The sequence below is a fragment of the Arvicanthis niloticus genome, chromosome 3, assembly GCF_011762505.2.
Source record: "Arvicanthis niloticus isolate mArvNil1 chromosome 3, mArvNil1.pat.X, whole genome shotgun sequence".
Classification (NCBI taxonomy): Eukaryota; Metazoa; Chordata; class Mammalia; order Rodentia; family Muridae; genus Arvicanthis; species Arvicanthis niloticus.
The window spans coordinates 97,524,827-97,549,687 of NC_047660.1; the positions used below are offsets into that span (position 1 = coordinate 97,524,827).

General features: G+C 39.6%; 1 protein-coding gene and 1 long non-coding RNA gene across 30 annotated transcripts in view; one reads left to right on the top strand and one right to left on the bottom strand.

Moving 5' to 3' along the window:
* Positions 1-7,010, top strand: part of LOC143441610 (uncharacterized) — a 55,234-nt gene extending 48,224 nt beyond the window's left edge. Inside the window, exon 4 of the long non-coding RNA XR_013109173.1 lies at positions 6,922-7,010. This is a non-coding gene — a long non-coding RNA (uncharacterized LOC143441610). The remainder of the gene's footprint in view (positions 1-6,921) is intronic.
* Positions 1-24,861, bottom strand: part of Cadps (calcium dependent secretion activator) — a 431,715-nt gene that overhangs the window by 377,192 nt on the left and 29,662 nt on the right. The window lies entirely within an intron of this gene.

Consider the following 24,861-nt stretch of genomic DNA (forward strand, 5'->3'; position numbering starts at 1 on the left):
TTAGAGCTGTTAGTGACAGCAATTTAAAATAAGAGAGATTTTGATTATTTCTTACATGATAGGTAGGGCTCAAAGTCTTAGAAAAATAAGAAAAAGTCAATGCAAAACCCAGAGGAAAGAAAGAAATTATAAGGATCTGGGCTGAAATTTAAGATAAAGTCTAAAGAAATAACACAAAGGTCAATGAAAGAAAGGCTCATAGGACAGAAGAACCATTAACTAACTGAGACTAATCAGAAAGAGAAAGAGAGAAAGTGTGTGTGTGTGTGTGTGTGTGTGTGAGAGAGAGAGAGAGAGAGAGAGAGAGAGAGAGAGAGACCAAAGTAAGAGATTTAGAGATGAAAAGGAGTTGATGATGTAACTCACTGATAACTTTGATATCCAATCCCCCCACCCCCCGTCAAAGGACAAAACCAAAGAAAACTATACATCAATATTTTGACAAATATACACACAAAAATTAGTTTCAAAATGAATTCAACAACAGATTAAGAAGATCATGATATCAATTTAGTATTATTACAGGGATGCAAGAATGGCTGAAAACACACAAATCAATAAACAGCTCAGCATTAATAGGATCAATAATAAAATTACATTATCCTCTCAATGACTATAGATAAAACAAAATTCAACTCTCTCCATGATGAAATCCTGGAACATACTAAAGATAAGGATCATATCTGAACAGTATAAAAGTTATTTACAATAAACCTACAGTCAATGACATACCAAAGTGAGAAATCTGAAAGCATTTCTTCTAAATTCAGAATCAACTACAAAGATATCCATTGTCGTTCTTGGTGTCAGTTAAGTTGTCAATGTAACACAAGCTAGAGACATCTGGGAGATGCCTCTAATGAATGCCACTTAAGGAATGGCTTCCATCAGATGGCCAGGAGGCAAGTCTTTTGGGGCATTTTCCTGATTAATGATTGATGTGGAATGGTAGAGTCCACTGTGGATATTGCTACTGCTGGGCAGGTGGTCCTGGGTTACATAAAAAAAGCACTTTGAGTAAGACATGGAAAGAAAGCCAGTAAGCTGTACTCCATGGTCTTTAACTCAGTTCCTGCCTTCAGGTTCCAGGCTTGAATTCCTTCCCCAACTTTTCTTCATGAGAGATGAAAATAAACTGTACACTGTAAACTGTAAGCTGTAAGCTGTAAGCTGTAAGCTGTAAGCTGAAATAGCCTTGTTTTTTCCCTCCAAAATTGTTTTGGGTCATGGTCTTTATCATAGTAATAGAAATAAAACAAAAATATCATTCTTATTTGGTGTAGTGTTTGAATGTTTTAGTCATAGGCATACAACAAAATAAAGAAAAACTAGTATATAAATAGAGAAGAAAGAAGTTAGTTTATCCCTGTTTGCAGATGACATGATCCTGTCATTAGAAGCCCTTAAAGAGCCTCCGTCTTGATTTTCACAGTGGCTGTACTAATTTCTATTACTGACAACAGTGTGGTGCAGAAAATCTTCTCCACAGGCTTAATAAACTCAGAAATATGTAAAAATCCATAACCTTGGAAAGATATCGGGAAAATAATTCTATTCATTGTATTGTGAGAATACTTAGGAATAAGTCAAATGGAGGATGTAATCTCAGTAATAAAATCTATGAAGCACCAAAGGAAGACATTGAATGAGACATCAGAACCTGAATAGCAATCGTCTATGGGAAGAGCAATGCTGGAAACATCAAGACACTTCAAATTACATGACTGAGCCATAGTAACCAAAATAGCATGGTGATGGCACAGAAACAGATATACAGAACAATAAAATGGGGAACCCAGAAATAAATTCATGCTGTTACATCCATCTGATTCTTAACAAAAGTGCCAAAAAAAACCCTACATGTTGGAAAAAAATATATCCTCTTCAACAAATAGTTCTGGGGAAACTAGAAATCTCAATGTGGAAGAATAGAATTAGATCCCTATATTTAAACTTGTTTGTTGGTTTGTTTGTTTTTAAAAACTCAATCCAATGAAGATCAGAGACCTTAATGTAAAATCTGAATCTTTGAATGTGCCAGAGAAAATAAAATCTAGGCAAAGACTACAGAATGGGAGAAAATCTTATCCATCAGTTAATCTAACAGGATTGATGGACAAAATATACAAAGAACTAAAAGAGAGTAACAGAAGAACAAACAACGCAATCAACATGTAAGCAAAAAACTCCATAGACACTTGGGAAAAATAACTCCAATGGCTTTTACCTATGATCCCAGGGTTTGAGAAGCCAAGGCAGGGAGATTGCCATTAGCTTGGATCATCTCAGGCCACAGTCCTGAGATCCAGGCTAGCCCTGGCTATATAGCAAAGCAAGCAGCCCTCCAGAAAAGTTCAAATGGATAACAATGCATAAAAATGTTAATTATCTCTCATCATCAGGAAAATTCAAATCAAAACTATGCAAGGTGGGTATCATCAAGTACCCATCAAATGCTGGCAAGGATGAGAATGGGGAAGGAACTCTTGATACACTCGACAATGATAGGAATGTAAATTAGTGTACCACTGTGGACATCAGTATGGAGTTTCTATAGAAAACATTATACAGTTTAGTGGTACCAAGATTAATGAAGAGGGAAAAGGGTCACACCACAGAAATATACTTTGTATTTATCATGGTGCTTCCTTCATAAAAGTCAAGCCATAGAAGGAGTGTAGGAGCCCACCAACAGACATGGATAAAGAAAAACCTCATCCAGATACACAATGAAGGGAATCATATTGGCATAAAGGAGGAGGAAATGCCATTTCCCAGAAAAGGACAAAAGTGGAAATCAGTTTAAGCCAGCCAGACTCAAAATAAAAGGCATTATGTGGTTTTTTTTTTTTTTTTTCCTCACAAGTGAAATAGAGAAAAACTACATGAGGGGCTGGGGAAATGATTCAGTGGGTATTAATGATTGCTGCACAAACATGAGGATCTGGGTCCAAATCTGTGGCACCCATGTAAAGAGTCCAGTGTGGTCTCATACATGCCTATAGCAATGATACTCTGTGAGGAAGACGACAGAGATTCACCAGAGCACTCGATGCCAGCCTAGCTCTATATTCAGTGAGAGATTATTTCAAAGTAATATGGTAAAGAATGGAAGAATGTGACACATGACATCCTCCTCCAGCCTCTGCAGGCACAAAACTCACATACACATGCTTGCACACACGAACACGCAGCACATGTGTACATGCGCATGAGCACACACATACATGTGCACACACACACATACACACACACACACTCCCCACATACATAAAAAAGAATGGAAGCCATTATAAAAGAAGGGCATTGGGAGGAGTAGGGAAGATGTGGAAAGGCAATGATGAGATGATCCTGATTAAAGGATGTTATGCTCACATATGAGAATGTCACGGTGAAACTCAGGTTTGTTTTTAAAAGTGTCCACCAAAAACTTGTATAAAAACACACACAGTGACTCTATTGCATCTAGCTAAGCTTGAAACAGCTAAAATGTACATCAAAAGCAAAACACATAAATTATGTTGTAGTCACAATCAAACAATTATACTATTTAAGGGTCAAAGGAAAGGAAATAAATCCTGGCACATACAGCATAGACACTTCAAGAACATATCGCCATTTTACATAAATTTTAGACAAGTATTTTGTCTGTGTGTTTGTGTGTGTCCACATCTCCCACCCATGCACACGTATGTGTGTGTGCACGCATGTTCATATGAATACATGTGTGAGGTGTGAAGACCAGAGGTCAACTCTGAGTCTTGTTCCTCAGGCACTATCCACTTTGGTTTTTGAGATGCATCTCACACTGATCTGGGGTTTTCTAATTAGACTGGCTAGTCAGCAAGCACAAGGCCCTGTTTGTCTTCCTCTCCCAAATACCGAGATCACAAGGCATGCTACCATGAACAGTTTTATTATGTGGGTTCTGGTAATCAAATTCAGGTCCTCATGTTTGAAGGTCAAACATGTTACCAACTGAATTACCTTTTCTGTCCCTAAAATTAAATCTTATTGAAAGAGGTAAGCAGGGTGATTGATTGGCTTTAAGAGGTGGCACAGATAGGTGACTAGAGGCTAGCTGTGAAGGGGTGGTCGGGAACTTGGTAGACAGGAGGAAATAGTCTTCATCTTGAGGTTGAGAACCACTGCTATGGATAAAGGCATGCGTGATCTTGCTTAGTCATATTCTGCATGAAGGTCACATACTGCTTCTGAAGAAAGTAAGTAATGCCTCATGAGTTCTGTGGGAGAATACAAGGAAGCTGTTGACAAGCTCTTCTGGATTCCTCATTGTTTTCTTGTGCTTATTTTAGTGTGAATTTCTGCTATGAGTGCTTTCAATGGTTCACTGAACAGAAGTGGTTTTAGGATGCCCTGAAATGTGCATGTGCATTTATACACATGTGCACACACAAGTAGAGACCAGAGTTAGAGAAACAATAACTGCCTGTGGTGTGGATGGTACAATGATCAGGCTGAAATCACCATCCCAGAAATACAATTCTGTATTGTTGTTAGTCTAGAATTTTCTGTGCTGTCCTAAACCAAGAAAGCGGAGATAGTTACTATACAGGGTGTTGAAAATTATTGGAAAACATGGTAAAAATGAGAGGCAAGCCTTCTCAAAATCTAGAGGGAAAGGATCAGAGCAGCTCTGTTGCCTCCCTGTCCAGACTAATTACTCCATCCTGGCTTCCTGTTCGATATCCCATCCAGCATTCCATGGTGGTCTGTCTCAGTTCCACATGAATCCCTTCACAGCTCATCTAATGAAATGTAATTGTCTCTTCATCCATGTATTTGAATGTCTCCTACTAAAATATGAGATTTATAAGAATAGTGGATGGCTGTGGATTGCTGGCACCTTGTGTGATACTGAAATGAAAGCGGTATCATTTGAAGAGTAAAAACCAGAATAGTTGAATTTTGTGAACATGGCTGTCTCTATGCTGCCATAGAAATTCTACATATGCAATTGGCGGTTTGAAACAATCTTCACACTTTCTTTTCCTGTTAGATGGCTAGTATTTGTGTCATCTGAAACACCTCCCTTTCACAATTAGGCCACACACCCTCCCATGTTATGTTCTACATTTACACATGACAAACACCCTAATATTACCGGCTTAAATCAATATCCACTTGCTTCTAGTTCTGATGGCAGAGGTTTGGGTGAATTCCACCAGGCCCTGTGTTTGACGGTCAATGTTAGTATCCTGGGTCAGCTGAAACAAAGGACCACAAACAGAAATGTATTCTCCTTGAATTCTGGAGATTTGAAGTCCAAATTAGAGATCCTTCTCCCTGTGAAGGCTCTAGGAAGGTGTCTAAAGTCACTAATATACCACCAATGCATTCTACCTGCAGAAAAATGGCCCGCCTTGCCTCTCCCAGAACCCAGTAACCTCATGCATTGGCCTTGTGGCAGCATAGTTCCAATCCGTCTTCATATATGCCCCCTGTGTCTGGGTCTCAGTATTTTCTTTCAATAACCCCTCATGTCTGCATCAAAATCAATCTCACAACAACACCATTCATGGGATTGAGGGCTATACACTAATACCTCATCTTAACTTTCTTAAATATGCAGAGCCCCTTCTCTTGATAGCAGATGTACTCACAGGGACTGAGAGGTTAGGCATTCATCATATCCTTCTGCCTGTGTGGGATTCAACCCAGAATTACATGGCAAGGAAGAATTCAAGGTGATAACTTGGGCAGACTCTTATTTTGGAAGACTTCACTTTCAGGTTCATTCAGTTCTTAGAGGAGTTCAGTTTGTTACACTAGGAGGTGTTTGTCAACCGGAGGAGGCCACACTTACTTAGGATCTGGAGGCCAATGGCATTCTTCATCTCATGGCTCCTGCTACCCTCTAGGTGTTAATCTGCATGGAATCCATCCTAAGCCTGGCATCTCTCAGACATCCCCTGTGATCACAGCAGGAGAAAATATGTTACTTTTAAAGGGTTCATATAATTAGGCTAGGACCCCTGGGACGATTTCTCTTGTGCCATAAAACTAAACATCCTCAAGAGATTAATAGCTTGTATTTACAAGCTCTACCCTCAAGCTAAGCAGAAAGGGTGTGTAAGGAAAGGAGTCATTAGGGGTCACTCTTGTAATTCTGCCTACCACAGCATTCTTATCAAGTTCTTTTACGTGCTTCTTTAAACACTAAATTACATGTTCATTGTCTTCTGTTTCAAGTTAAGGTTCTATGAGGGTAAGGGATAAATGTCTCTTATTCACAGTTGCAGACTTAAACATCAAGGTTAAGACAGTAAGTACTCAAATAAGTAAATAAATGGGCACATAGCTGCAAAAATGACAAATTAATCATGATTTCAGGTTGGCTTGCCCTATTCATTTGCTCATCAGGTACAGAAACACTGAGAGCCATTGTCTTGCCCTACCAGACCTTTGTTTCCAGACAGAGAAATAAACTCTGGCAGGTGCTGAGTGTGTGGCATCACATATCACATTTGATATAATAAACCCAGAACCTTGATTGATAGTGGTCAAAACCTTCAAGGGCTTACTCTTTGCCACCACATGAGAAATAGACTACCATTAGCTCTGTCACTTCCCCTAAGAATACATATTGCCTTTACAATAAAATTAATTGTCACAGACAATTGGATGATGGGTAATGAGGAGACAGAATGGATACTTTGCACTGATACTAACTTAGCCACTCTGGCTTAAAACAACAGGCATATTTAAACTGCTAAGATTAAAACCCTTTCCCTATTCCTTGACTGAATCAATAACCAGCTTCCTTGTAAATATGAAACTCCTATTCTGCTGGATCTGGGGTTGAGGTGCTTATAAGAAACATAGCACCCTCAGGCAACACTGAGGGTTTTTCTACTCTAGTTCCTGTCTGATTATCCATCTCTCTGCTCTTCTTTGCAGGCATTACATAGTGCACAGAAGGAGGGGGTCTGAAAAAAATCCCATATTATGAAGACAAAGAGCCACGCTCGAATTGCCATCCAAGGATGTGACTGCCCTTGTCATCCAGAATTAATTACTTTGAAACGTGGTTCAGTTTGTATTTGGTACCTGTGGGAAAAACCAAATGATTAAATACATTCCCCAAATCCTAATCCTGACGTTCCTATATCTTTCAAAGCTAGCAAGCTTTTCATAGAAAAGTAAAGCAGCTAAGGTGTCTGAAATGTATGAGCGTTCAGCTTTACCTGCTAAAAATGGAGTCTACAACCCCATTTGTGAGAGGTCAGGTTCAATGCACCTTACATGTGGAAGGCAGATTTGGGATTAGAGGAAGCCAGCTGAGGTTGCTCAGAGGGTAGAAGAATGACAGAAGTCAGGGCACAGAAGGAGATTGGAAAAAAACTAACAAAGTCAAGATGACACTTGATGTCAGTAAGTCTGGAACACAGAAGATTATTAAAATAATCTCTCAGGTATATACCTGGATGGTTATTTAAAAAAAAAAAAAACCTTCTTTGTGGCAAAGAAAATAATGTTTAGAGTGTTTTTCTTTATAATTCTCACAGCATAAGTGAAATACAGCAACACATTTCTTTCTAAAAAAAGATAGTTTTATAGAACCTGCAGTTTAGTCTTCTATCAAAAACTGATGTAATTCAATGTATTTAAAGAAAATAGCCTAGGGACTGAAATATTTTAATTTGCTTCTCTAATGAGAGGTTTTTTGCAGTTCTTCTAGGAACATTTGTTTTCCTGTGCTTCTTTCTCCCACATTCTCTCCCACATACACATGCTAAAAGACAACGTGTAAGAGAAGCCTGCCTATGGAGAAGCCTGGGCTGGGATAAATCTGGCTCATAAGAAACCTGGGCGCTTATGTGGACAGGTGCATTTGCAGATGTCCAGCAAAGAAGTGTGTGTGTGTGTGTGTGTGCGTGCGTGTGTGTGTAGGTTTGTGGACAAGGGCGTTAGTGGATGCCAGTAGAGAGTATCAAATCTTTTGGAGCTGGAGGCATAGGCAGTTGTGAATTGCCTGACTTGGGTGGCGGCAAGCAGACAGTCCACTGAACTATCTCTGTGGTTTCAGAGCATTGTTTTTAAGCAGAAAAACAACAAAATCATCTCAGTGCCCATATCCAACATGCTTCATAACTTCCAAGCATTTTGTCTCACATTTCTCACTTACATGTGGCTTTCTCTCCAGCAGAAAGTCTCAGACCTCCTCCAGCTTGGAGGGGTATGTGTGTGAGGGACTTCTTAATCCTTACGAACTTGGAGAGGAACTTACCTCTCTTCACAAATCCAGCACGTTAAGTCCTCATGTTGATGTTTGTTAGAGTGTGATAGTTTGTTAGTGTGACCATGAGAGTCCCCAAAGTATGACTCCATAAGTAACTATCAGTAGCAGCATGTGCAGCCTTAGTAGGAATACACATTACTAGGCCTCACCCCAGACCTACCCAGTACCAAACTCTGGGTCTGGGGTCTATCATATCTTTCAGGGAACTCTGATGTAGGCTCAAGTTTGAGATACATTGCCCCCCGTCATTTAAACTTCATAAGTGTCTTACATGTGGCTAAACTCTCATTTCTTTCTCTGATCTATTAGACATAAAAAAAAAAAAAAAAAAGGTGGTTCAGAAAACTGAGGTCATTTGTCACTTGATGGTTAATGACAGGGCTGAGATTTAAACTCTGCTTGTTTAGGGGGCTAGCCTGAAGCCTTCTCCATTTATCAAATAACAGAATTTTGACTGGCCACAGAACATCCAACTTGGAAAACAACTCTCCCTGGCTTTATCAGAAAACAATCGACTTTCCCTTGTAAGGTGCCATGTCTGTAGACTCCGCCAAACTTGACTTCTGATCCTCCACACCACCCTCACTGGGAGAGACACACAATCCCACCCCTAAGCTGGAAGCTTTAGTAGCACTTAAGACATCAGGAGAGTAATCATTGGCATTTCAATCTCCTTGATCTCAAAGGATTTAGGTTTTAGCAACCAAGCACAAAAAGGACATGGATTTATGAGCAACTGAAACGTGAACTGCTGATCTGGATCCTAATCTTTTTTTTTTTTTCCCATTTGTTTGCTTATTTATTTATTTTACATCCAGAATGCACCCCTATCTCCCAGTCCTCCCTCACAGGCTTCTCCCCTTCCTCCCCTTCCCTTCACCTCTGAGACGGGGAGGTTTCTACTGGGGAACCAACCCACTCTCGCACTGTAAGACTAGACATCTACTCCCATTGAAGTCAGACAAGACAGCCCAGCTAGGAAAGCAGGATCCACAAGCAGGCCACAGAGTCAGGCTAAGCCCCTGCTCCAGTTGTTGCGGGACCCACAAGAAGACCCTGGATCCTAATCTTAATGTGACCTTATAACACCCCAAGTATTCAAAATCAGGGGACGGGATAAATAGTGAAGAAGAGAGAGGGGGGAGGGAGAAAGAAAGAGAGGAAGAGGGAGAGGGAGAGGGAAGGAGGGAAGGAGGGAGGGAGGGAGGGAGGGAGGGAGGGAGGGAGAGAGAGAGAGAGAGAGAGAGAGAGAGAGAGAGAGAGAGAGAGAGAGAGAGAGGAAGAAGTGTAGTGGTGTAAACAGAGCCACTGAGAAAGATTTCTGAGACAGGAAGAATTGTGTTCTTGCATGTATACAATTGCTTAAAGCTATCTAGAAAGAGAAAATCCTTTTAGAACCCTAGAGATGCTTTTATTCCACCAAGAGAGCAGATTTATGTTCTCCAGAACACTAGTGGCATAGTACAGGGAAAGCTGGTAGAACTTCAGTCAGATTGCTTGGTTGTGTTTATATCTACTTCCTGATAGTGATGAGGTGTGGTAACTGTGAAGGCCTTTACCATTAGTGGAAAATGACTAAAGGGTATGTAAGGTCTTCCATCCAAATCAAAATGGTCTCAATGTGAAAACCCCTTTAAAGAGGTAGCAAGTCTTGAAAGGCAGAGACTGGTTTGGGAAGAACAACCTGGGGTATACATGGCTATAAATGTCGGCCCTCTCTCTGTGTACTGGGAAGCCAAAAGGGAACTCAGAAACATAGTGGCCATCTACATCTTCCAAACCTTCCATAATAGTCACTGAAACCTAGATGCTCTGTTCATAGCTCAAGTGAGACTTCCAAGAAGAGCCTCCTTGCTTTGGAGGAGACGGTCCTCCAAATGTGGGCATGTCTGGCATATAACCTTAAGTCTGGTTGCTAGGTTACATGACTGTATTCCTAGATTGGTGTAGCATTTCATAACCTATTCTTTTCATGAAAGGAGTAGACAGGTTGTAGGGAAGAAATATTTGCTGGAAAGAAATCAAATCTACTGACAGATGCCCTTTTTTCCTCCCTCCCTCCCTCCCTCCCTCCCTCCCTCCCTCCCTCCCTCCCTCCCTCCCTCCCTCTTTCCCTCCCTTCCTCCCTTCCCTCCCTCTTCTTTCTTTCTTTCTTTCTTTCTTTCTTTCTTTCTTTCTTTCTTTCTTTCTTTCTTTCTTTCTTTCTTTCTTTCTTTTTTTCCTGCTGAGCTGCCAGACGGAGTACTTAAAAATACACCTCAGCTGTTGCTGGGTGCCAAAAATTTCATGTCAACTCACTGCCTGTGAATGGGTTTGATGCAAGGCTTAGAATGGCACACTACAACCCAATAAGTAATTTGATGGAGACAAGATTAGTCGGCACATTCCAGAATGGGAGAGTCTGTTCTTTCATTTGACACCCCCTGTTTTGTGAAAACAACAACAACTCTATCTCATAATTGGAAATATAATATTGTACCTACCACATCTTTCCACAAAGTCTGAAAATATGAAAAATATGTCTCACACTGATAACAGACTGTAGAAACCCAGTTGGGACTGCTACTCTTAAGCATACATGGGAATCTGGACAATATGCACATGTGGATTTATTGGGAACTCTGACAGTGTCATAGGCAAGCACTGTCATCTGCTCCTCAGGATACCCGTGAGCTAAGTACCCACATTATGATAATTGAGGATAAAAAAGTGACTTGCTTTATCTATGGTTCCATCACTGATGGACCAACCAATGTTTTTTAGACTCGCATCCCTAAACTATCACATATGTATGTGCTATAGGATTCTTTAGTCTAATTTTTTTCTAAAGTTCTATGAATAATTAGAAAATAATTATTTTGAGTAGCACTGTTATTGAATCAGATGCTGATAAATGACCATGTTACTTGACATTTTCAAAAAATAAATCTGCCACTAAGAGGTTTCCTAATAGCAGGGAGAACCAAAAGCCCTGAATGGATTAAAACACCTTGATGCAAATGGTCCAGATTCTAACATACTTAAAGGGGGAGATAGATGGCGGCTGTGTGGCTCACTGTTGGTGACAGAGGTTTTCGCTCCTTTTTATCACCTGGGGTAATTGTTATGATAAACTAAGGAAGTATGACCACATCTTATCTTATTTCATTTGATCTTCACAGCAATCTGATAAACTCAGAAGGACATTTTACAAATGAGGAGGTGGAGTTCTCAAAGAGTACATAAATCAGCTAGAGCTCAGGACTGTCCTGTGCTTCAGGGACTGGCAGCAACTGTGCACTCCCACTGATACAGGGAAAGAGTTCTGCCTTGTCATTATGGTAACTGACAATGCATTCAATGTGTTAACTACTTTCTGAGAACAGGATTTTGCCTCCCATGATTGTTCACTGTTGTGTACATTAGGTAATTGGGTGGAGAGCCAAGCTGTCTGCTAGTCACTGAACTAATCTCAGGTGACTATGTTAGTTCTTAGTACCATATCAGTGTCATGATTCAGCTTGTACAGTAGCCACTACAAACCTTTCCTATTATGTTAGTCAGCATTTAGCTTCACTGGGCATAAAGGGCAGGTGAACTGACAAGGAACCGGGCAAATGTTCAATTGGCCATTGAGATAATGGCCTTTGTCATAGCCTTTAGCTTCTTTCAAAACCTCAGTTATGAGGATCTGTATACTTGCATAGCAAAGGGGTTATTCTTGCATATTAATAACCTCTTAATGCTCCAATTATATGTTTGCAGTTTGGGAGCCATACTAGGTTACTATTTGTCTTTAATAACATTATATGCTGATGGACTCTTAAAAGTTATCCATAATGCACACTAGGCTTAGGGCTTTTTTCTTATTTCAACCCCATTTTTCAGTTGGGGTTGAAAATTGACAACTATGGATTTAGTCCTACTGATAGATAAAAGGTTTTCCTTTGACTTAACTGTATTTTATTTGAGAATTTAATTTGATTTCCTCTTACTGGCATAAGATTTCTTCATTTAATCATAATCTCTGCCATTACCAACTGTATTGAATGCATGTTAGTATTTTATCATTGTTTATTCTAGAGTTAGATCTTCATAGAGAACTAAATTAGATGGTCATAGAGAGGTGCTTTAGTATAGAGGTTGTTATAAAAGCATTCAAGATTATTAAAAATTAATGGCTTATTAAAATTTTAGGGGTTTGATATAATGATCTAAACATACACCAGAATAGTACCATCTCAGACCTTAATTTCTTGACATAAAAATGAGATTAGAATACTAGGTACATAGCTCAGATCTGTAATATCAGATTTAGTGACGCTGCAGCATGACGTTCTTCATGAGTTCAAAGCTAGCCTGCCCTCCTGTGAATCCATTTCTCACAAAAAAAGCCAACAGCAAGAATCAGTGAGATTAGTACTGTCAGTTCACCCATGATTCATGCTGTGAAAAGCAGATGACTGGAAATGACTGGTTATTTCTGGGAACCCCAAGTCCAGAGCCTGCCAGTGTGTGGGCCTGAACACTAGGGAGAGATCTTCTATGGGATTGGCCAAGGGAATGAACAGGACAAGTCTTCATGGAACTACTCTTAATTCTATAGTCTTTCTACTTAATGATTACTTTCAGAGAGCCATTTTTCAACAATGATGATGATGATGCTTCAGAGAGGAATGTGAATGGGCATGAAATAAGTCAAGGAGGATCTAAGATTTAACATCCTACATTATTGCAGCACTCCAACTAATAGTCAGCTTGTTATCAGCAAACAAGGGCCCATTCTTGACAAGCATTTCTTCCCTCTGTTCTGTGTACCACTGCCAGGGGCATGGCTTCTTTACTCTGCTTCTGTGTTGTCCTGTGTTTGGATCTCTCAACACACTTGTCTCAGGGCATTACAATTTCCATTTCAGGAGACCACAAGCATCTTCATGCAGTAGTGTTTCCCAGATAAAGATCTGACATTTTTTGGGGGTCTTCATTTTTGAGATGTTCTGAAAGATTCAGTTCTTGCTTGTCTATTCTCTGTGTCCTCTAAGCCCACTCTAAGTCAGCAATGTTGCTTTTCTGGGTTTTGACATTTTTACAAACCAGAATAAGCTTCAACATAAAGAACACATGAATACCTTCTGGCCCCGCCACCCATCAGAACTCAAAGCTTCCTCCTGGTCCACTTTAACCACGATTATCTGCTATTACTCTCCTTCCCCTTGGATATACCTAAAATTCCAGAGACAAAATACTGAAAATGTATGAGCAGTTGTATCTGTTCTTGCCCTATGTGTTTTCTTAGAAGAGTTAATACAGGACAAGAAAGAGTGAAGAGAAGATAGATAAATTAATTAGAAACCCCAGACATCCACTCAGGAACAATCTCCTTACAGGAACCTGAGGAGACAGCTGAACACATCCCATGATCATGCCCTTCAGTGCATGGCCTTTCCTATGATGCAGTTATCACACTGAGTGATTGGCCATACTTGGCCCAGACATATGTCCTAAGATAAGATTAAATATGTTCTGTGGAGACATAATTAGATCATTACTACTTTAGGGAAATGTACATGCACCTGCTCACATAGCTGAATATCTCATCCATGTCTGGGCCATAGGTACTATGATGCATTTCTACTATCTAGTCTGTCTTTAGCATCTTCACAAACTTATGCAAATTTTAGGTTTTACCAACACTGTTCACATGTGTCCATATGTGTATGTTTGCATGTATATACTGGAGAGAACACCCAAAGTTCTTATCAGGTGTCTTTCTTAACCACTCTCCATTTTATTTATTGTGACAGGATATCTTAACTTAAAACAGAGCTAGCTCATCTGACTGGTCTGGCCAATCAACTTTCCCTGGGGTTCCTAGATTTATGTCTTTTGAGTGTTGCGATTACAGGAATGTGGCATACATGCCTGGCTTTTTGTGTAGGTTCAGGGTACATAAACTCACATCTCCATAATTGCATGATGAATGTTTTTTTTTTTTTTCCTCTGAGTCTTAGAGGAAAAAAGCTATAGAGTCTAAACCATCTTCCCAGCCACTAAGTTTCAATGTCTACACCAAGTGATACTATTAGGCAGCTAAGGCGATAAGCCATACAGGTTTCTTAAAGGACTAGTTTGTGCTAAGCACCCTTAAAGTAACTGGCATAACCCTCACAGAGAACCTAGAAAAGGCTATATAATATAGTAATGTCAAAGTTCAAACAAGGTCCAGATTCCCTATGCCTTTATCTTAGGAATGTTTGTGAGACAAGACAGTGCCACCACCTCAGACAGCATAAAATGTGATTTCATTGCACTAGAGGACATAGCCGAAAATAAATTTCATCTCTGGAATAGAGTGCTCAACTGCAGTCATAAATTCCCTCTTGAAGAATATTTGTTCCCAGCATGCTAAGGAATAGAGTGGTGAACGATGTCTCTCCACACATCGCTCATCATCAGCTTCTGATGTAAAAACACGTATCCTTGCTTAGTCCATATCAATGGATTGCAATGGAAGGAGACAAGTTGCCACTGCTGAGGCGTTGCCACACATGATGGGTGAAGCCAACTACTGTGAGTGCTAAAAACTCTCCCAGCCTCAGAGCCATGAAACTAAAAGGCAGAGGAGAAAGGGGCCATCTGCTTCATGTTGGCTACGGCTGCATCTCTGCTTGGGTGAATAAAGAGCCCTTCACTCCTCTAAACAACAACAGTAACCAACAGCTTCCTGTTCATCTTTGGAAAAATTGCTTCTTGTAGTTAGGAGATATTTGTAGCATATTTGTATTTTTACAGTTAGGGACAGAATAAGGTGTCTTATTTTTCATTCCATTTGTGCGTGCGAGAGAGAGAGAGAGAGAGAGAGAGAGAGAGAGAGAGAGAGAGAGAGAGAGAGATCTCAGGTCTCAATGTTTGGAAGCTATCAATCTTTTTCCATTTTTGAGACAGGGTCTCTCGCTCAGTCCTGAGACTCACCAATTAGGCTAGGCTGTCTGTCTGTCCAGTGAGCCCCAGGAATTTCGCCTCTGCCTTCCCAGCACTGGGATTACAAGCAGATATCATTATGTCAGACTTTTTAATATTGGTGCTGGGATCAAATGCAGATCCTCATGCTTGTGGAGCACTAACTTTACCACTTGAACTACGCTCCAGATCTCCTTCAGTTCTATTTTAATGTCTGGTCTTAGAATAAAGTCTAGACAGGGAGCAGACAGCATAGAATTTTCTACTATTTTTAGACTTGTAACAAATGAGAGTTTTAGTTACTGTGACTACTGGTACTTTTAATACTGCTTTTATCCTGGAAAAGCTATGAAAGATCTGGGGTTTGTGCTGGTATATTGTAAATGAGATGCTTGTTGGCACGAAAGAACAAGGGTTTTCCATGTGGGCTGCTCAGTGGAATCTGTAGTGCTACCAGATCCCCACAGGGGCGCCAGGGAAACAGAGAGATGCTGGGGCTGAGTCCTAGCTTACTCCTCTCCCACCATGACCTTTTTTGTAAAGAGAACATACTCATTTTTATCTGTTTATAAACAGAAATTTTGTGTCAGGTTGCTTTTGCAGAAACTATTTTAGCTAGTAAAAAATATCATTTTCCAGGGCGTGTGGGAAAAACAGGAAACATGGAAACAGATGCATCTCTTGTGTGAAAAAAAAAAAGAGCACTCTGCTCCTCTAAGCACGAGTATAGTATAATCTGGCTTTAAAAATACAATACATGAATTATGAATTTCAAATTCATGGAGAAGAAAAATGTTGTAGAAAGGTCCACATTATCTCTTACTAATCTTTGCTAATGATTCATATTGTTATTTTCTAAAATCTTTATCTTAAGTATTGGTAAGAAGTTGTTAAGTGTAAATTTAAAGAAAAAAATTTTTAAAGAAATCTGTACTTCTAAGGCTAAAGATATAGCTCAGTTAGCAGAGTGACTGCATAGTCAGCATAAGACCCTGGACTTGACTCCGAGTAACAACAAAAATAATAAGTAAATATATAACTAAAATCTGTACTTCTGAGATTGGGCAGTATAGAGGTATGCACCTTTGGGTCACAGATAACATGGAGAGGATATCTTTAAAGATATATAGGTTAAGGGCAAGGCCCTCCTGGTATGGAACACTAAGCTTTGATACATCTTAAAGCTTATACGTTCATAAATGGGACAAACTGGTGGTTTCTACCTGCCCACTTGCCAAGTGGATATTAATAATGGGCTATCTATTAATAGGCAGACTTGAAGTCCAGTTGACCGATGGAATAGGTGCCTCAGAAATAAGACTTGATCATTACTACCCACCATACACTGGTTATAGAAAAACAGGACTAGATCTTAGGTCTTCTGAGTTTTCTAAGCCAGCTAGATGCTAGCTTCTTCAACAAAGACAAGGGTACAGTGGTTACAGGTACAAACTTTGGAGTCAGATACTTGCCAAAGCCTTGACTTCTGCCCTTTCTACATTACAATCACCCACAGTTTCCTTCCCTATCTAAAACATTAAGGTCATGATGCATTGCACAGAGTGAGATGAATCTTATGTGCAATAACATCAGTTTGTCAGATCACGTATGTAGTACTAAATCTAGTCTTCAATCGCCAAGTATTCCTAGGAGAAATTGGCACTGTGATCAAATTAACTTTACACTGCCCACTTATGTGGTCTTCCTGACAACATCCAATATATATTTAATTTCTTGCTGTTGAAAACATTCAGAGAGAGAGAGAGAGAGAGAGAGAGAGAGAGAGAGAGAGAGTTGTATTCTCAAGTATAAAGCTCTAAAGTCAGTATGTGTGGACTCTCATGAGGTCATCATAACATGATCTCCTATCAGGATTCAAATGTGAAATTGGACTTCAATTTCTCATTTATTTGGAAGATTATTTAGAGAAATAATATCAATGCTTGGAACATAAACTATAAGATGTGAAAACACAGAGACATCACATTTTTTAACTTGGAAATTCTCTAAAGCTTTTCAAAATACAAATAGATTGCATGAATACTCTGATAATAGGCTTTGTGTAAAACATGCATTGGTGTGTGTTCTTAGTTGCATGAAAACAAAGATAGGAAATCCACCTTATCCAGTAAATACTACCTCCAGATAAACATAGAAAAAGTAGATATAGCAGGTTCCTTGTATCAACTTAAGATAGTTTAGAAATGAAAAAGAGACTGGTATTTCAAATCTAGAAAATTCAAGGCAAATGACAAAATTTATTTGAGGTTTCCAAAGCTTATTTTTATCTACTCAGTTGTAAAATTTTCAAATTCAGTTGTTTTGATGATATCATTTTGGTCACATGACATCTAAATACATTCTCCTAGGTACTTTTTAAAATTCTTGAACATGTAGTTGGAATCCCTGCTTCTTTATATGAAATATGGGATCAAGCATATTAAACACTTTACTCCTTGTGTATGTATGCTGGGTAACCATGAATTATGCAAGCCAGTAATGATTGTCTTATGACGAAAGGAAGTAGATAGAGGAGTTTCCAAAAGTATGCAGGGGAGTCACAGAGAGGCAAAAGTAAACTGTGTCATGCTAGCAGGAGAGAGCATTAGACATCCTCCTGTATGCAGGGCTGCTCATGGAAATACACTCACAGCATTTCAGGGAACCACAGTTTCCTAGTGTGAATCTAGACTTAACAATGTTTAAAAAAATTAAAAGCAAAATAGAAAGCATAACTGTTTATATTCAATTATTTTTGCAAGATATTTTGCAATACCAGGGGAGCGAAACTCATTAGATACCTCCATCAAACAATAATAGAGTCTTTTTTTCTTTCTTCACTCCTTTCTTCATTTATCTACAACTGCATCTACTTAGGCACCCTGCCCGGGTGAGATTTACTGACTAATTGATTCTGGGACAACATGCTTGTTGAGCATGTCCTGGTTAATCCAGCCGTTTTTAACCTTACAGGCACCTTGTAACTGCCTGCGGAGATCTTTAGCTGAACCGATGCCTGTGCTTCTGGGTCCTCTTAGCTGCTTCTGGACAAAGCAACTCTGGAATCACAGATGAAAGAATTACTGCTGTAATCACCTGTATGAGTAAAAGCAAGATGAGCCAGGCTTTTCTACTGTCCTCAAGAAAGTGACTAAATGACCAAGCAAATTCAGACCCAATAGACAACTACAAAAACAAACATGAAATATTGCTGGGTCCTGCTAGATGGCTCAGCAAGGAAAGGCACTTATGCCAAGCCCTCCTCCATGAGTGGTATCCCCATGACCTTTACAATGGATTGAGGGAAACTTACAGTGGAATGAGAGAACTGATCCCACACGTTGCCCTCTGATTGGCACATAATCAAAACAATTATATTATGCCAATCATAAATATCCCTGAAACCTTTCCTTATTTCTTTTCAGATATAGACCATAGGCCAAGGCAGCAAGGACTGGTTCCCTGTACAAGTTCAAGGTTTGGTGGAGGACACGGGTACTGGGATAAGATGGAAAGAAAGGTAAACACTGAATTCAGAAGGACCCCACCAATGGGCCTCTAGGATGCTAACTAAGGGAAATGTCCCTTTGTGGAAGTGACATGGGACCTGAAACTTTCAAGGTTGAGTTAGCTCATCCATATATATGCAAATGTGAACATTTAATATCAAATACACTCTAATTTCAGAGGAGCATAAAGGAGAGCAAGAGTTTTTTTATCTCTGAAGCCAAAAGTTAATCAACAGAGCAGAGACTAAGGTTGGACAAATTAGATTACAGAACAAAGAAGTTATCTGTGCATTTTTTGGGAGTTGGTGGGTGGGGTTGGTGGTATGGACCTTCACTCCAAAGGCTCTGGGGAAGTTCTGAAACGTCATAAAAAGAGCTTTGAGCTTTGAGACAAACTACAGAAATTTCTTTTGAACAAAGAAGAAAGCAGCAGCACATTTTTCATCTAATAGTGTCATGGTGATTGATTTCTGCAGAAGCTAGCACATCAGCCCATCCTCATGCAGTAAGGACCTGGATGCTCAGCCCCAGTTTCTGAAATACCCTCATAGCCACGACTTCACAGTAAAGGGAAGGAATCTTACAGCATTCCTTAGTATCCAAATGACATGAAGCTACTCTTTCAAGTAAGAGAACAGTAATGGTAATAATAGATATCCACATCTTTTCTATTCTTTGTGATAGATATTGATACATATTTAATTTGTAATTCTTTATACCAGTCATTTCTCATTATGCATTCCCAGCTGGTCTCAAACTCATGGTTCAAAAGAACCTCTTGCCTCAGCTTCCTGAGTTTCTGGGTCTGTTTACGGGTATGTACCGCTATGCCCAACACTGTAGACTTAACTGTTATAAAAAAATTTTTTTTTTCTTATGGTGACACCATTCTACCCCCTTACTGAAGTTCAGTGAAGTTCCCTAGGCTCACATGGCTTGCATGTGATTCATCTGAGATAAACAGCAGGCTGTTAAGCTAGAGCTTTTTTTTATCTTGTTCTTCTCAGTTGCCCAATGTTTCCTAGTCTTTATGGTCCATCAGCAGCAGTCAAAAACAAGGGAAAATCATTGAAAATTTGCTGGGCACTGTATCAGCCCTACGAAGGAGAGTCTAAAAAGTAAGAGAATATATAGCCAATCTCTTCCAGTTGCACCAATGTAGTTTTTGATTGTTGTTACTTGACCTGGTGAGTTTCCCTGCACCATGTTTCCCAATGTTTCCAGTGACTGCATTCTAGACTATAAGAACGTTGCCAAGCGACAGACTGCATTCATATTCAAGGACCACAGAGCAAAGAATGGAAGCTTGAAATAAAACATAAGCTTGTGTTTCTGTATCTCCATTTCTCAGCTGAGCTGGGTTGAGTGAAAGATTTACCCCTTTGAGGTCTTCTCAGCTCTTCATCCATGTAACACAGGCCCCATGACTCCTCCACACAGTGCCCTAGAATTCAAGTCCTGTCACTCACTGAGCCTTGCTTCACACTGAATTTCATTTTTCCAGTTTAGGGAAAGATATAACAAACCATTAGTAAAACAGCCTCCAGACTAGAAATGCTCAAGCTGCCACATGGGATGGCTACATGGATGGACATTCTTTTGGAAACCAATGTCATTTTTTGATACAAGCAATAAATTTCCAACCACTTAGTTCCTGCATAGGAGGTCATCCTCTGCACATATCGGGGAGACATGCTGAGGACTGGGGCTCCCCTAGGTTCAGCCTTGAGGCAGGTTTTCTTCACTCAGTACATTTATAACCTCACTAAAAAAAAAAAAAAAATGTGTAAGGAGACAAGGCAGCTTGAAAATGTGTGCCAATCTCCTGGTCAGACTGAGGCTGGCAGCACAATGTGATCTGTTCAGAAGAGGTGATACTGGGTTTGTAAAAGGTAAATGAAAAAGTCAAAAGCAGGAATCAGGATGGACTCAGTGTAAACCATGTAACACTACAAAAACCAGAGAGCATTAGGAAGCCTGAGATGCAGGCCAATCACCTTGCTGGGATCTCTCATTGGCAAGGAATTCTTCCATGTCCATTGGGAATCTGTGAAACACCTATCAAAATTGTGTGCAAAATTGTTTAAGCGTATGAATGTTCTGAGCATGCAGTCCACAGACTAAGGACAGTGATTCTAGGTTAAAATCCTGGCTGTGCTATCTTTTCACAATGCAGTTGTAACAATTTTTCAAACTGTGATTATTCACAACATTGCATAATCTCTTTGAGAGGGAAACCAAAGCACTGTATAATTAACAGAGTTAATGCTTATAAAGCCCTTAGGAATGTACTTGTGATATAGCATTCAAGAACGTCATTTTAGGGGCACAAGGAGCTTCTTGGGTATTAGATTTCTAGGTCATGGGCTGACCTCATCCTAAAATAGAAGCTGGTCCTTAAATATTCAGTATAGCAAAGAATTGCCTTCATGATCAACTATTTTTAATACCTGATTTGCTCCAGACCCTCAGATAGAAAGGAGGAGAAGAGTATGCCCTTCTATAGAGGAACGTAGTGGGTAGGCAAATATAAGTAAAACATACATAAAAAGATCATTGTAATTAACTGGCTGGTTCAATGGCATGGCTATATTGAGATGATTATAGAGACAGATGACAAACTCTAATGAAGTTGTGGAGACTAGTGACCTTCAGCATTTGTCCAGGGAAGCTTTGAGTAAAAGCTAGCATTATTTGGGAAGGGGATGATCCAGGTTTTTGAAGAAGAAACGATGTTCAGGCCATGTGTGTCCATGCCAGAAGTATCCAAATACAGAACATGGCTGTGGTGAGGTGGAACAGTGAGTGGGGTGGACCACCGAGGGCCTGAATAGAGGCAAGACTCTCTATAGAGTCTTCAAAGAGGAACAAAGCTGGCACTGGGTGAAGTGGTAAAGAAGGCTAGGAGTGGTGCAAAAGAACACCAGGCCGTGAGCTATGCACATAGCTCTAGGGGTACAACAGAGAAGACAGATGTGTGGAAATCCCTGCATGATGAGTCACGCTGGCATGAGAGGGGGACATGCTTAGGTATAACCACTGGAGGTTTCCAGCCTGGGTGATGACAAGCCTGTGATGTCATCAGCTGAGATGAGGGGGAGGATCAGAGCATGAGTTTAAAGGGACAAGCAGGGCCAATGAGCTCACTGCAGACCACACTATATTGGATTATTGAGTGGGACAAGGTGAGTGAATCCAGAATAGGCTCCTAATAAAGATTAAATTAGATAATGCACATGGAAGCTTCACAAGCTACAGATAACTAATTACCATCGTCACAACTGCCATTAGTGTATAGCACAAGCTTCAGTGTTCTTTTTTAACCTCTCAGAGCTGCAAGTTTTCTATTCACTTCCACGGGGATAACAGTTACCCCTTATTTCAATTTTCTATGGATGCTGGGGTATAAAATAAAATTGTCTATGAAACATCAGTTTTTTGTGGGTAGGACACATATATCCAATGTAGTATTGTTATGTGCTGTTAAGGCCAAAGAGTCAAAACAGCTTTAAAAAGTCATTTCCTCAATATTTAACAACAAGAGGACAATTTAGCTTTGCAATTCACAATCTAACATGCAAGTCATGTCCTGACTCATAATCACACAAATGAAAGTCAGCCTTTTCTAAATCTTGTATGTCTATTTTTAGGACTTTCCTAGAAGACAAATTATCTTTTTCCCTCAGAGTGTGCACACAATGTGTATGTGTGTGTGTGTGTGTGTGTGTGTGTGTGTGTATACACTTCTGTATGCTTTGTATATGGGAGAGTGTACCCTCTCATAACACAGATGACAAATATATAATGTAGTTAAATATCCACGCTTAGCTGGTGTTGGTTGGTAAACCAGAACTAAGGCTTTTTATGAAAATAACTTTATATTATAGTATAAATACTTAATATCCTGAACAGCATGACTGGCTCATAGGAAATAATAATTTGAAATTAAAAGCTGACAATTATTTAAGACACTGAGAGAAAACCCTTTAGATTCTAAATAGTCTATTTCTATGTGTGTATCTAGTTATCTTGACTACTCCTCAACCTTTCTGGTACATTTACCCAGGTGGGAAATCAGAATAGAGTCAGTCCCTTGAGACCCTGAGTATCCTGCCAGTCATTTCAGTGCCTCTGTACACATTCACCTAAAAACCCACTCCCTTTAGAGCATTTAGTCCAGTCCCAATCTCCAGGAAGCAAAGGAGATTCTCAAATTCATAGCTATAACCCTTTCTCCTCTTTCTCAGTCCTTACCACCGGCATGCACCTCCTCTGAGTATACTTTAAATCCATTTTAGGCATCAATACCATGAGAAGTCTTAGGAGAAAAACACAACACAAATAAAAGGCGGGCTCACCAGACAGGGTTCTCACTGTCTTTTCCTCCAGGTGACATCGAGGGAGTGGCGCAAGGCACATTCACATGCTGTGTGAGTGTTTTGCACTAGTGCCATCTTGCAGAACTCTCCCAATGCTCCTTTCTAACAAGGGGTCAGCCAGATACAGAACAGGTCCTCCCAAGGAGAGTCATGAATAAACCTTATGCAGTAGCTGACTTCCTTTTGTCCTACAGGGACTTCACAGTGACAGTGCTTTCGAATCATGTCTGCTGGATGTTCTTTCCCAGATATGTTGATGCGTTTTATCCCCATGGTTCTCCTCGCTTACAAATGAGGGTTGAGAAACAAACAGTTCATTTCCTCAACTGAAATGATCTTTACCTTACTGAGAATGTTGTTCTTGAACGTCCATTTTTAGATGTCCATAAACAGGTTATATGGCCTCAGATTAAAACCAAACATTTAAAAGTTCTTAAAATGTTTCAAGGAAGTAAATACTCATATTTGAAATAAACTTTTATGTTTGTGATAGCTGATAGAGAAAACAGTCTATCTGGCCTCTCGTTCATTATGGGCCACAGTGCATCTTACTTACATACTAGGCAACAATATGAAGGGCCTGTGCATTAGTCAAAGAGTGTGGTGTAAATGTTCTTACTGAAATCTTGTAAGAACCATCATCATCTTTTTTTCCAGAGAAGGTTACTGATATACCAAGAAGGTTGGTAGTTGCTCAAAATCATGCAAGTAATAAGTGATCAAAACCTGGGGAGTTCTTTTCCAAAGTTTGCCCTAATCATTTTGGAGTAGAGAGTTTCTTTTCTTAGTCTAATGTGAAGCTTGTCGAGATATTCCTGTTTTTAATTTTACAACAAGACTATGTGCTTAGTTTCCCACATGATCACTTCAATTATACATTTAATCATATTAACAATAATAATTGTGTGGTTTCCATTGCATGTCAGTGATGAGCCTAATAATATGATAGTGAAATGCTTCGTTTTTCTAACTTAACAAATTTCTCAAAAGAAATCTGTCAAGTCAGATATTTGCCTCATTTTATAGGGGAGGGAATTGAACTTGTCTTTGTCAAGGTCATTCACAAGGAATAACAGTCGGGATCTGGATGTTAGGGTTCTTACCCTCTGACTAGGATACAACCCCCACCATGCTCTAGGCACACAGCCTATGCTAGGGCAATTCAGCAGCTTTTTAGCCTTCCTCACATTTCTGTCTGTACTGATGAACTAAAGTTCTGAGGCACAAGCCCAGACTGCTGACATGTCATCCCATATAGTAGAAAACATGCTACTTTTAAAACCCATGACAGATATGTTTGAAATAAAAATGACAGCTCTTCATCAGGTTTAGTGACAATATCAAGCTCTGGTAAATGAAAAAGCCTTTCCATCTCTCTCTATATATATTCTACTGGAAAATTATCTCTCAATGTTTTCTTGTGCTGTGAAGATATTAACAGGTATTTCTGTTAAGAATCATCTTCCTTAGGAGACAACTCAATCCTTGTGAACTGGAAGGAATTAATCACCCAAATGCTATAATCATTGCGGCAATTGCTAATAATCAATATTAGCAATCAATCGTAAACCTAAGATGATATTCCTTATTCTTTATTTATGACCAAGAACACAAAAGCAAAGTTACTAAGGAGGACTCGTGGCCATGAAAAAACAGTAGCTGTGATTTCTATGTTGACTATCTGTGGTGGTTTGTATAAAAATGACCTCCACATGCTCAGATATTTGAATACTTGGTCACTAGTTGCTGGAATTGCTTGGGAAGGATTGGT